Below are 12,200 nucleotides of genomic sequence, written 5' to 3'. Positions count from 1 at the left end.
CTCCTGGCCTCAAGCAATCCTCCTGCATCAGTCTCCCAAACTGCTGGGATTACAGACATGAACCACTGCACCTGGCCTTTTAAATTTATTTTTATCCCCTCCACGGCTCTACTCACCCCCTGCATCAGTATTCCCTGGAACCTCAACACATTCCAGTACCCCACAGACGCAAGCACACAAGCTCACACTGTTCTGGCGCTCCTGAGCGTACTCCAGACCTCACACTGCTGACTCTCCCAGCAATGGCACACATTTCAGTGCCTCTATGGCTCTAAACCCACAGTAGCTGCCTCTAGGACACCATAAATCATCTGGCTGCCCCTTCCTAGAGGGTCCTCATGCTCAGGGACACAAGTACACCTCACACCACCTTGACCCTCAGTGCACTGGGCCTCTGACGGTACCAAGACCCTTCCTGTACCACCACCCCATGCCCCACAGAGATCCACAATCCTCATCCCCGCCAGCACAGGCTGAGGTCTCCCACCGTCCTCCCTCCATCAGATCCCCCCATGAGGTCCCTCCAGCTCTGCTCCATTAGCATGCACTGGACTCCAACTACCCAGATATGCACATGCACACACCCACCACAGACGACCCCCACAAGTGCACACACAGCACTAGAATCCTTCAACCACCTCCCCTCCATAAGCACCCCATTCTCTCCTACCCTGCAGGCCCCCACAGACACACACACAATGCTAACATCACACACACCCTCATCACCACACACGAGGCTTCAGAAGCCTATTAGCACACATCCTGGTACCTCTACCACCCTATCCCCCAAAAGCCCACACTGGGCCTCTCTCCAGCCATAACCCTTATTAGCTTGCCTTGGAACTTCCTCAACACCCTACCCCTGTGACACACCCGTGGGTCCCTCACTTGCTCTGCTGCCCACTTCCCTAAGCACACACTGGGTCTTGAGCCTCCCCTGCCATAAGGCTCATCACCACATGCTCCAAGTCCTGCTCAGCCCAGGCCCCCAATGGCAAAGCTCCAGTCTCTCCCCACTCCACCACCCATTCCCACATCCTCTGTACCTCTGACCCCCTGCTCCCTATTAGCACTCATGCCACTTCCATCCCCAGCTCTCTGCACCGGGCCAGGTCAGAGAGGCCCCGAAGGACTCCTGCCCCATGCCCTCTCAGATGATTCTCTGTCCCTCTGATGGAGATATGTAAGTCCTGCCAGTGTGCAGCCTTGGTTATCGCAGTGAGTCAAAAAACATGACAGATGTGTCCCAAGTGGCCTTAGGCTAGCTGGAAGCTCACACTCTCCTTCTCCAAACATGTACCACCTCTTCCCCCACCTTCACTCTCAGCTGATCATCTAACGAGATCATCCTATTTTACCAGAAAAACAGAAGCAATCAGAGAGCATTTCCACCAGTTCCCAAGCCCCACCCCAGGTTCCTGCACTCTCCTATTACTACAAACTGTCTGTTACCATGAAACTGGCCCCGAGCCCAGCTCAAGCAAACCCCACCCCCAGCTCTGTCCTCTCATTCTCTCCAACTCACTGCCACTTCACCCAAACTGACCATATCACAGTCAGCACAGGTGACCTCCACATCACTAAACACAACAGTCAAAGCACAGCCCCAGTCTTCCTTGACCTATCAATAACATTACCGTGATTGATAACTCCCTCCTTAAACGCCTTTTATAATTGGTTTCCAGGAAACTACACTGGCAGCTCCTCATCTCTGAGTCCACTTAGTGGGGTCGCCCAGAGCTCAGAGCTCAGGCCTCTGCCACACTCCCTGGGAGAGCTCACCCAGACTCAGGACTTTTCATCACTGCCTGCTGATGACTTCCAAAGGTAAAACTCCATTCCCAGCCTCTCCTCAGAACTCAAGGCTTGCTTCCTTGACATCTCCATGTGGATGTCTGATGAACAACTCAAAAGATTCAAAAAACAACTCAATTTAAAAAATGGGCAAAGGGTCAGGCATTGGTGGCTCACACCTGTAATCCCAGCACTTTGGGGAGGCCGAGGCGGGAGGATCACTTGATCCTAGGAGTTCCAGACCAGCCAGGGCAACATAGTAAGACCTGCTGTCTACAAAATCTAAATTTAAAAATTAGCTAGGCATGTTGGCTTGTGCCTGTGTAGGCCCAACTACTCAGGAGGCTGAGGTGGGAGGATCATTTGAGTCCAGGAGACCAAGGCTGCAGTGAGCTGTGATCGTGCCACAGCACTCCAGCCTGGGTGACAGTGAGACCTTGTCTCAAAAAAATAAATAAAATTTTTTAAATGGGCAAAGGACTTGAATAGACATTTCTCCAAAGAAGATACACTGATAGCCAACAGGCACATGAAAGATGCTCAGCTTCACCAATCATCAAGGCAAACGCAGATCAGAAGTGTGACAAGATGGCATTTTACACCCATGAGGATGGCTATAATACAAAAATCAGTAAAAACACAAGTGTAGGGGGATGGGGAAAAACTGGAATCCTCAAACATCACTGGTGAGAAAGTAAAATGCAGCCACTGTGGAAAGCAGTCTGGCCGCTCCTCAAAAGGTTAAGCACAGTCACCACATGACCCAGCAACTCCACTGCCCAGTGTGTACCCATGAAAACACACATACTCACACACACACTTATACATGAATGTTCACGGAAGCATTATCCACAACAGCCAAACAGTGGGAACAAGCCAAGTGTCCACTGGCAGATGAATGGATACACAAAATGTGGTACATTCATAAATGGAATATTATTCAGCCATAAAAAATAAAGCACTAATTCATGCTGCAACATGGGTGAACTTTGGAAACATCATGCTCAGTGAAATAAGCCTGACAAAAAGGCCACATACTATATGATTCCATTTACATGAAATGTCCAGAAACAGCAAATTCAGACACAGAACGTAGATTTGTGGCTCCCAGAGGCTGGGGGGCAGGGGGTGGAATAGCTGCTGATGGGGATCGGGTCTCTTTTTAGCTAAAATGCTCTCGAATTAGACAGTGATGATGGTTGTATATGCTTGTGAATATACTAAGTATCACTGAATTGTACACTTTAAAATGTCAAATGTTATGGCTTGTGAATTATATTTTCGTTGAAGTCTCCCCTTAACATTTAAAAAGATAAAAGCATTCCCAGCTCTCAGGCTATGCAAAAACAAGCAGAAGCTGTGGTTGGCCAAGCCCTGCCTTAGGTGAAGGCATTCCTCCGGGTCTGCCAAAGGCCCAGGTAACCTCACCCATACCTGGGACACTAGCAGCCATCTGAACTCTGATGCTTTCTAAGTCTGCACTGCAGACTAGATCTCTCCTACGCTTTGCTCACTGGCCTATCAAGGTATGGGATGTCCACTGCAGAACTCCCCCATCCCTACATGACCCTCCCCCAGGGTTCCCTCTGTGATGGGCTCATGACCCAACCACCCGCTCAAGTTACAGACCAGGCGTGTGTGACTTGATTCCTCCCTCCCCTAACCTCCAAACCAACCAATTACCACATGCATTCAATGCTCCCACCAAAACCTCTCTCACAGCTGCTAGCATCTCTCCTTCCTTGTTGCCCTTACCCTCCACTCCCCTCCGTGAGCCAGCAGCACCTCTCACCTGGGTTTCCGCAAGAGATTCCCAAGCAGACGCCCAGTTTTTCCTCTCTTGCAGCCCATTCTCAGGATTACACAGCAAACAGGATCGTTTTTCTGTTTCACACACAGAGAAAAATTAAAAAAAATCATAAGCATTCATCCAGCTTTGTCAAGTTACATTGCATCATTTTTTCAGATCTTTTTTTAAAGAAATTAAATATTAAAAATAGAGTCGAAGCCCCTCTGGACTCCTCCCTATCCAATCCTACCCCCTCCCAAGAAGTGATCACTATCTTCAAGTTGGTGGACATCAGAGATTCTCAAACTGTGGTCGCCAGACCTGTGGCATCATCGTCCAGGAACCTGGGAGAAATGCAAATTCTTGGGTCCACACTCCAAACCTACTGAATCAGAAATGAAAATCTGTGTTTTAATAAATCCTTTAGGTGATTTGGATGCATGCTAAAGTCTGAAAACCACTAGTGTATATAATTCCTATACATGCTGTCTATCTATCTATCTATCTATCTAATCAATCATATCTATTTACCTACCTACTTACCTATCTACTAAAGACATGGAGCCTCACTATGTAGCCCAGGCTAGACTCAAGTGATCCTCCCGCCTCCACCTCCCAAGCAGCTGGGACTGACTACAGGGATGGGCTACCAAACTCCGCTTCCCATACATGCTTTTTATTTTCACAAGTATGTGCCCATAAATCATACATATGTTTTCAAGCTTCATACAAACAGTGATGGGCTGGTATTATCCTGTTGCAACTAGCTTTTTTAAAAGCTCAACATTACATTTCTGAGATTTATCCATGCAGATGTACAAAACTCCAGTTCACTATTTTCAACTGGTTTGACTTTTCCACAATTAGTGAGACAAGCTGTGTACACATCTCCCCAGACATACATGAAAGTTTCTCTGATACATGCAGGGAGCTATTTTTTTTTTTTTTTTTTGAGACAGAGTCTCACTGTATCGCCAGGCTGGAGTGCTATGACATTATCTCGGCTCACTGCAACCTCCAACTCCCTTGTTAAAAGGATTCTCCTGCCTCAGCCTCCTGAGTAGCTGGGATTACAGGCACGTCACCACGCCCAGCTACTAAAAATAGAGACGGAGTTTCACTATGTTGGCCAGATGGTCTCAATCTCCTGACCTCGTGACCCGCCCACCTCAGCTTCCCAAAGTGCTGGGATTACAAGCATGAGCCACCGTGTCCGTGTCCGGCCCATGCAGGGAGAGCTTCCTAAACTACTGATGTGATCCCACTTGGCTTAACATTCAACAGCCCCTGACTCAGCCCACAGGATCAAGTCCAAACTCTCATGTGGCCTCCTGAAATCTAGCCCCTATCTGCTTCTCTAAACCCTCCCTGCACCCCACTCTCTGGCCCCTGAGCTTTCCTCAGTCCTCAAAGGCTCCCTTTCTGGGATACCCAGGCCCCGGCCTCCTCTAAATTCTAAGCACCAAGAGGCCTGCCTGTCTGTCCTGTTCACCAGTGCACCCCAGTGCCTGGCACACAGTGGGTACTCAGCAAAGACACACAACTGCCTGGTCACTCTGCGCCTCTCCCTCTTCATGGCCTCAGCCATGAAGGCTGCTTTCCCTCTCCTGTGTTCACCCCACTGCATCCGCTCTTCCTCTCCTCACGGCTCCCGTTCTCTGAGGCCCCTCATCTGCCACCTCCTTCTTCAATCCAAGTTTCCCAGCTCAAACCCTATGGTAAATCCTTTCAACCCTCCAACCCTCCTTACCCCTAACCTCCCACCAATCCTTCCTTGCCACTAGGGGTGGATTCAGATTTTATGGGGCCTGAAGCTTATATAAGTTGGGACGACGAGTGGTAACTCTTTAAGAATACACAGTTATGAATGTAAAAGTGCTGAGCCCCTTGCCAGAGTTTTGGAAGGTATTTGAGCAAGTGAAGAGACTAGAAGCTTCATCATAAACCCAGATCTGCTTGTCATTCACCAGCCCCATGTAACTTGCCCTGTCCACTTCTTCATTTCCACTCAAAGGCTGCCAACATCAGCTACAAAACTCTGTGGGACTCTACAAATGCATATTTTCTAATCTGTGTTGGACCCTCAGCATTACTAAGAAAACCTTTAATGCATTTCTTGCTGAATACAAATTTTATATGCCCCACTAACCTTTTATGTATCCCTAAGTCCTCACATTCACTTCTGAATCCTCTCTCAGCAAAAAGAAACCAAACCAAAACGAAATAAAAAAAAAAAAAAACTCAAAAATTCATTTGACTTTTATACAGTGTCAACTCCACACCAATTCTGGGAAGTGGATATAATTGTTGTTGTTTCCATTTCACAGATAAGACAACTGAGTCAGAGGTGAAGTAGTATGTCTAAGGTCACTATACACAGAAGAGCCAAGTTTTCTGGACTCAAGCCCATTTTTCCCCTAAATACCACAATGCTCAGGAGTTGAACTAAATCAAACCCAGTGTGGTCACCTAGGGGCTGGTCTAGGGGACCCTGGGACTGCCTGTTTCTTAAAGAAGACTTCAGCCCACCTCAGCCCCGATTTGCTTTTTTGTTTCTGAGCATATTCCGGAGTAGGCCGCCCAGAGCATAGCATGAGGCTGTATGGCTGAAGGAACTTTCGTGTCCAGAAATAAGCAAAAACCGCTGAAATTTACTGGTCCTGAAAACAGCCTGCACATTAAGGAATAAAGATGGTGGGGCAGGTTGGGCAGGAGAAATTCAGGCACGATTGATATACAAAGCATTTCTGACACTGATAGGCAGGCTTATTGATAGAGAAAAGCTTGGCTTAAAGAAAAAAGAAAAGGGACAAAACTAGTTTTTACCGACTTACAAGGTATTTTCTATAACTAGGGAAGACACAGAGTAGTGTCATCCAATGCAATTTACAGTAGAATTCCATTGTGCCAGTAAAGCACAAGGTACATTAGAAGGATTATTTTAAATATTCTTAATGCTTATTTAGCCTTAGGGTCCTACAGTAAAGGCAAAGGGTGACAAAGACAAGATTATGCAACAAAAGAGCAAAATTTTGCTTTCTAAAAAAAGAGAAGAATATGATTACACTTAACACCTCCTGGCAACAATGATCTCGTGCAGAATAAACACCCAAAGGCAAAGAGCTGAGACAGAGTTCTCGGTCCTTTCTGGTTTTTTTGTTTTTTGTTTTTTGTTTCGGTTTGGTTTGGTTTTTGTTTTTTTTAAACAGAGACAGCCTCTGCCGGACCCAGTAGCTCACGCCTGTAATCCCAGCACTTTGGGAGGCCGAGGTGGGCGGATCACCTGAGGTCAAGCGTTCGAGACCAGCCTGACCAACATGGTGATACTCCGTCTATACTAAAAATACAAAAATTAGTTGGGCGTGGTGACGGACGCCTTGTGATCCCAGGAGCCAAGACCGCGCCACTGCACTCCATTCTGGGCGACAGAGCGAGACTCCGTCTCAAATAATAATAATAATAATGATAATAAAGTAATAATAATAGAAACAGTCTCTCACTCTGTCCCCCAGTAGCGCGATTTCGGCTCACTGAAACCTCCGCCCCCGCCGGGTTCAAGCGATTCTCCCGCCTCAGCCTCCCGAGTAGTTGAGACTACAGGCGGCGCCACCGCGCCCGGCTAAATTTTTTTTTACAGAGACAGGAGTTCCGCCATGTTGCTCAGGCTGCACTCGCCTGAGCTCACGCGATCCTCCCGCCTCCGCCTCCCAAAGCGCTGGGGTTACAGACTGGAGCCACCTCGCCCGGCCCTTCTCGGGTTCTTTAACTTCCCGCTACCGCGCAGGGCTGGACGCGGAGGCGGGGGCTGGGCGCGGTGGACCCGGCCGCCCAGGCCAAGCGCAGCCTCCCAGGGAGCCTCCGCACAGGCGGCCGGCGCTGCGGGCCGGGCCACGTACAGGCCCCTCGAGAAGCCCAGCTGCACGCCCCCTCACCCCTTCGCCCTCTCGCCCCTCGCCCCAGCACCTACCTGCAGCCCAAGCTTCTGCGCCCCCTGCTACCCCAGGACAGCACGCACTGGGCCTACTGCGCTTGCGCGTTCAGAAGCGCGTCCTGGGCGGGCAAGTGTGACGCTGCTGCCCCCTGGCGTCCTCCTCAGGCCGCGCACTGAAGCCAGAGCTAACGCTTCGGCGGTACCAGCGTGCACCTACCCAGTCGCCCTCTCTGGCTTCTGCTTCCCGAACTTACGAGAATGATTTTGCATTGACCCACTATTGCTTCAGCCTGGAGCCAGGCCCATGCAGAGCAGCTGTCAGATCTAGACGCACTGCCAGGCCTTCCAAAGCGTATTTCTCAGATCCGCGGCATCTGCAGGGACCTTGCTGGAAAGGCTGATTCCCCACTCCGGCCCAGACCCACCACTCGCGGACCCAGATGCCTGAAATTGGACAATCACTCTGTAAAAGAAACTGTGGGGCTTAGCCCAGACAAAATAAAGCTGAGCTGCACACATCAAGCGCAGCAGACAAGACCTTGGCAAGCCTCCGCGGAGGGGCACGACTGGGCAAAGGCGGGGAAGTCCGTCGGCGCCGGCCGGGAGCCCCGCCGGGAGCCCAACACGCACTCGGGCACTTGCCCCGGGGAACCAAGAGGGAGGCTTGCAGCGTGGAAGTCAGGCTAGGGTCATGAAAAGTCTGGGTTGTGTACATTGGAAGCGTTAGCTGCTTCTACACTGACACACTGAGAAAGTCCAGAATTAAGAAACTAACATGGTGTGGGTTAAAAAAAAAAAAAACTGAGCCTGTACTAGCGATCCAAACAGTATTAAAATAACTACCAGAAACGTTTGCCTGTCACATGGACAAATAGCAAAAGAATGGTAACACCTCCTGTCGTTACAATAGAGTCTGAAAGTTTCCTCACACATACAAGTGAGTGTAAATTGGAATTCCTCCTACGGGACCTAGCAAATCCATTTCTAGGAATTTATCCTTCAGAAATAATATGTCTGCGGCAGGGGACCGTGGCTCACGCCTGTAATCCCAATACTTTGGGAGGCCGAGGTGGGCACATCACGAGGTCAGGAGATCGAGACTATCCTGGCTAACACGGTGAAACCCAGTCTCTACTAAAAATACAAAAAAGTAGCCGGGCGTGGTGGCGGGCGTGAGAATGGCGTGAACCCGGGAGGCGGAGCTTGCAGTGAGCCTAGATAGCGCCACTGCATTCCAGCCTGGGCGACGACTCAGTCTCAAGAAAAACAAGAAAAAGAAAAAGAAATAATATATCTGCAAGATGTATACACAAGAGATCTTGCTGAAGCATTGCTGGTAAAAGATATTTATACTAGAGAAAAAAAAGAAACCTGAATGTATAACAATAGGGTTTTCTGAAAGAAATTATATTACACATAGCCATGAAAAATGCTGTCTAACGGGTGCACAGTTTCAGTGTGAGAAGACGGTAAAGTCCTGGAGATGGATGGGGGTGATGGTTGCACAACAATGTGAATATACTTAATTCCACTGAACTGTACACTGAATTGTTACAATGGTAAATTTTATGTATCTTTTACTACAATTTTTTAAAAGTTATGCTGTAGATCTATATATATTGACAGGAAAGGATATTCATAATATATGGCCAAGAGAGTAAGCAATGTCATTTTTTAAAACATGTATTTATAATCATAAATATACATATATATTCCAATGGTTACCTCCAATAAGTAGAATTTGGGGCAATTTAAATTCTCCTTTCTTCCTTATATTTATTTTTAAATGTTTATGTAATAGGTATTTCTCCATATATATGTATATACATACATGAACCATGAGCCTGCTAGCAGTATTAGACATGTATTTTGACATGTCTTAGAGGGAAGCCATTTAGAAGGATCATAAAACAAACCTATTAAATTAATAATAACTTTTAAAAAGAAAGTAGGCCAGGCGTGGTGGTTCACGCCTGTGATCCCAACACTTTGGGAGGCTGAGGCAGGTGGATCACTTGAGGTCAGGAGTTTAAGACCAGCCTGACCAACATGGTGAAATCCCATCTCTACTAAAGATACAAACATTACCCAGGTGCAGTGATGGGCACCTGTCATTCCAGCTACTCAGGAGGCTGAGGCAGGAGAATTGCTTGAACCGGGGAGACAGAGGTTTCAGTGAGCCAAGATCGCGCCATTGCACTCCAGCCTGGGCAACACAGCGAGACTCCGTCTTGGAACCAAAAAAAAAAAAAGGAAAGAAAGTAAAAAGGAAAATGGGTAAGATATGAGAAACTTTGAACATGAGAACTTTGAAGGGAAAAATAATCAGGCATTAAAATTTTATTAGATGTAGGGAATTGAGGAAATAAACGAATAAAGTGTAGTCAGTTCAGCTATAACACATTTTAAACACTAATTTCTTTCAGTAAGATTGATACATTAAGAAATAAGCATAACACAAATTTCCTGTTTGGTTAGTTGGTTTTGTTTTGTTTCATTTTGGTTTGTTTTGGTTTGGTTTGGGAAAGGGTCTCACTATGTTGTCCAGGTTGGTCTCAAATTCCTGGACTCAAGTGGTCCTCCTGCCTTAGCCTCCTGAAATGCTGGGACTACAGGTGTGAGATGCTGTGGCCAGCATTGCCCTGTTTTCAACACTGAAGTAGACACTGCTTGGCAGATACCACTGAATTGCTATAAAGATAGGATGACGAGTTTTTTAGTTTTTTCATAAAATTGAACCTGCTGGCTGACAGAGTTGGCTGTTGGCATCAAGATAGAAACCAGCCAGCCAGGGTTGGGGGCGGGGTGACTCACGCCTGTAATCCCAGCACTTTGTGAAGTCTAGGCGGTCGGATCACCTGAGGTCAGGAGTTCAAGATCAGCCTGGCCAACGTGGTGAAACCCTGTGTCTGCTAAAAATACAAAAAAATTAGCCAGGTGTGGTGGCGGGTGCCTGTAATCCCAGCTACTCGGGAGACTGAGGCAGGTGAATCACTTGAACCTGGGGAGTGGAGGTTGCAGTGAGCTGAAATCGTGCCAATTCTCTGGAAAAAAGAGTTTCTGAAATGCCAGATGAGTTGGTCTCCCCTGTGCGAGACACCCATGGGGAGCCATGGGTGGCCTCTGAGGAGAAAAGTCTCCTTATTGCCTTCATCTCTTTATGCCCTGAGAGCATAACAGTTCAGCGGCCTGCCACAGGTTGCTGGGGGAAATAACACTCCTTTGAAGCAGTGGAGTATAATCAAACATCTTGGCTCCTCCTGAAACCCACTCTCACCCATTTCAGTCCTGATAAGTTAAAGATCTTAAGTAGTTTAGACACATCCAACGCTCCGGTCCCCTGGACCTGCCTTTTAAACTCTTATTCTGTCTCTTTCTAATTACTTTGTCTCCGCTGGACTCGGGGTACCCGCCGGGTGGTGTGGGGTTGGTTTCCCCAACAACTTCACTCTAGCCTGGGCAAAAGAGCAAACCTCTGTGTCAAACAAACAAACAAACAAAAAGATAGAAACCAACCAGCAGCTCTCCTTGCTGAGTTCTTTGCCACATGGCCACCATTTTGTGCCTACAGGCTTTTTGGGTGTGCTGGGGAAAGGTGAAATTTTAACACTGATGAAAAATTAGAGGAATTAAATTCAAACAATTAAAAGTAAAAAGAACAGCAGAATTTGACACACCATCAAACTGGTTGTGTCACCCTTCTTCAAGCTGAACGTAGCCCAAAGCCTGGAACTGAGTGTCGGGGGCACATACAGAGACTCGGGAGAAACCCTCTGATTCTGGCTCGTGGAGCAAAAAAGGAAACTCCTAACTCAGAGGGAGTGAAGAAAATTCCCTGTTCTTTCTATTTCTTCATTTCTTTGCACTCCAGACCCCAGTCAAGCTCATGGCCAGAGCAAAAAGCTTCAGCAGCCAAAAGTCTGAGGGAGAGAGAGAGTCCTTTCCATTCAGTGGCGCTGCAGCTCCAAGAGGACAGACACAAACTCGGTGTTTTGTTGTTTTTATTTGTTTCCCACCGCTGTGGCACAACTGTGGAAGTGGGCAGCTCCCCCAAGCGAACCTGAAAGTGGGAAGTTTCAGGCCAGGGCACTGAAACCTGAGGGAACCTAAAAACACCGAGAAGAGAGTGGAAGGTGAGAGCATCTGGCAAGCAACCTCAGAGAGCTGTTTTTGAACTCTTGGGCTCACCGCTGACCTGTGTATCATAGACTTAACCAGCACCCCAAACACTCAGACAACTGTGCTCATGAACAGATTTTTGTTCAGGTACCAAACTACTGGAGGATGCAGCCACGAGACAGATCCAAATAACCCCACAGAGGGTATGAACACAGAACTCACTTTGGAACATGGACCCCAGAAGAAGATTGCAACCTGCAGACTGTCCCTAACTAGTTTATGTGCTTGCTTAAATTAAAATGTTGGCCAGGCGCGGTGGCTCACACCTGTAATCCCAGCACTTAGGGAGGGCAGATCACCTGAGGTTAGGAGTTTGGGACCAGCCTGGTAAACAAAACACGGTGGAACCCCGTCTCTACTTTAAAAAAAAAAGAAGAAAAGAAAATAGCTGGGCATGGTGGTGGATGCCTGTAATCCCAACTACCTGAGAGGCTGAAGCACAAGAATCACTTGAATCCAGGAGGCAGAGGTTTCAGCGAGCCAAGATCACACCACTGCACTCCAGCC

At 47.7% G+C, this 12,200-nt stretch overlaps 1 protein-coding gene across 5 annotated transcripts in view; it reads right to left on the bottom strand.

Moving 5' to 3' along the window:
- POMK (protein O-mannose kinase) overlaps nt 1-7,636 on the bottom strand; it is a 45,046-nt gene extending 37,410 nt beyond the window's left edge. Inside the window, exons 1-3 of one of the 5 annotated variants that reach the window (XM_037983517.2) lie at nt 7,551-7,619; nt 3,834-3,968; nt 3,587-3,678 (exon numbers count right to left, since the gene is read on the bottom strand). The gene's annotated coding sequence lies outside the window, so the exon portion shown is untranslated. Of the gene's footprint in view, nt 1-3,586; nt 3,679-3,833; nt 3,969-7,550 lie in introns of all 5 variants that reach the window. The other 4 variants (XM_037983518.2, XM_037983520.2, XM_037983521.2 and 1 more) reach the window with 4 other exon arrangements.
- Nucleotides 7,637-12,200: the final 4,564 nt, after the last annotated feature.

Source organism: Chlorocebus sabaeus, chromosome 8 (genome assembly GCF_047675955.1).
Source record: "Chlorocebus sabaeus isolate Y175 chromosome 8, mChlSab1.0.hap1, whole genome shotgun sequence".
Classification (NCBI taxonomy): Eukaryota; Metazoa; Chordata; class Mammalia; order Primates; family Cercopithecidae; genus Chlorocebus; species Chlorocebus sabaeus.
This window is presented reverse-complemented; position numbering and strand designations above follow the sequence as displayed.